The sequence below is a fragment of the Sinocyclocheilus anshuiensis genome, unplaced genomic scaffold (genome assembly GCF_001515605.1).
Source record: "Sinocyclocheilus anshuiensis isolate Anshui unplaced genomic scaffold, SAMN03320099.WGS_v1.1 scaffold419, whole genome shotgun sequence".
NCBI classification, from domain to species: Eukaryota; Metazoa; Chordata; class Actinopteri; order Cypriniformes; family Cyprinidae; genus Sinocyclocheilus; species Sinocyclocheilus anshuiensis.
In genome coordinates, this window is record NW_015548228.1 from 439,968 (window position 1) to 441,996 (window position 2,029).

The window sequence follows — 2,029 nt, forward strand, 5'->3', positions numbered from 1 at the left end:
TATATGTAAGTCAGCTAAATATGTCATTGCTGAATTAGATCTATTGTTTGTCTATTGTAGCCTACTTAGTTCAACACTGAAAATGACAAAGTTTACATCTGCGGGTGTTTACTGGGTGTGTTCATGGTGATGTTTCAGGAAGATAACTTGCAAAACCAGTTTGTGAAGTCGAAACTTATGTTGAACACATAACTGACATCTTATCTCTCTTTATGTAATCAAATAAAAATAGACTTAAGACGGAGATAATAGGTGCACAGTAGTTTCTGGAAAGAATTGTAAAATTAGCCTAATATTGATTGGGTTTAAAGTGGTTTATGTCCTTTGTTTATTTATTACAGTAGACTTGCTTATGAGCACCTGCATTATTCAAATATTAAAAAAAGCCATTTCTAATCATCTAAATTTCACTTGACTTACACAGGCAAAGCATTGATATGCAAAAATTATTCTGAAAGTTATGGAGAGAGTTGTCCAAGGCCATAGACTAAAACATTAATAATAACATTTCATATCAAAGAAAGCATGCAATCTATCAAACTGAATATATTCACAACATTACTTGATTCTTTACAGTAAATTAGCGCCTAAAAAGGTAACAATAATATAAAGTAGAATATTTACTCATTTCAATATGAAGCCTATAAGGAAGTGGAAAGAAACAATAGTTACAGGAACTTATGCAGATAATGACTGATTGGTGCACAATTTTGCCTGATGATAAGAACAATTTTTAACGCAATTACATGTATTTAAATTACAGATATTACTTAATAGCCTTTTTAAAGTTCAAATGTAAGCTTCATTTAATTCATATTTAATCAAGTCATGTTTAGAGATGCAGCTGTACAATGTAACATGATGCAGTAAACGGTCCTAATGTTTCAGGTGAAAGAACAATACATGTATTACGAAACAAATATAAACAAGAACATTTCTTCGCAGTATGTTTTGAAAAACAACTTGCCTAAGTATTTTGAGCCCCTTTTCTGAAACCTGGTCATTTTTGTCTGATAACGCCCACAGAAGCTGATTCAGTTGTATTCAGTGGAGCATGATTGGTCAGAGCAGAGCCAATGCTTGAGGCTGTATAGGTGATAGTCACGTGACTGGATTACTCAGCTTCCGTTGCATGTGCTCGGTCACGTTGAGAGCAATGCGCCAGGACCCGGGAGCCCACTCTAACAGCCATACCAGATTTCCTGTATTAGTGCAGTGATAAACAACTCAAGATCTAAACAGAGGGAAACAAACACATTCACAACAAATGAATGTTCTTCTGTAGATTCTAGCTTAACTGGTACTTTCTGTAAAGTGTTTTCACCAGTGCTCTGTCAACACAAATGTCCTGAAACAATTGCATGCATTGATTCTATTATTAATAAAGAGAAGTGTCAAGATAACATATCACAGGCATTCTACATTAATGGGCAACCCTGAAAACAACACATCTCAAAGTGCTTCTCAATACAGTAAAACTGCTCTGAAGACTGTATATTAGAAAAATAAAGATCAATTGAACATAGCTGAGTACAAATATTTTTTCATGATTAATTCTGAATATTTTGTCATTTAATAATATTTCATGTATTTTATAATAACTTTTGCCTTATTCTTCTATTAGTTAATGAAGGTGTACATCTGAGACCTGCCATTTTTCTTCATGTTTTTCACAAATAAACCTCCATTGTGACTGAAGCAGTCAACAGACACAACATCATGTCTTTTGCAACAATTTCATTATACTCCCTACTTATGCAGAACTGTTTGTTGCCATACTACAGGTGTTCAGGACAGTAAATAGTTTTACTGCTTGTTACTTATAGCGTTTTTGTAGCCATATATTATTCTAGGAGAAAACTACATCCAGGGGGCCTTTTATCCTAGGGGCCCCATTGCACACTGTCATAGTAAACAGCATGTTTAAGGGGCCAGGCTGTAGAAAATTGACTGTTTTTGTTTTGTATAATGAATATTAAAATAGCAAATAAGTGTGTGTGTGTGTGTGTGTGTGTGTGTGTGTGTGTGT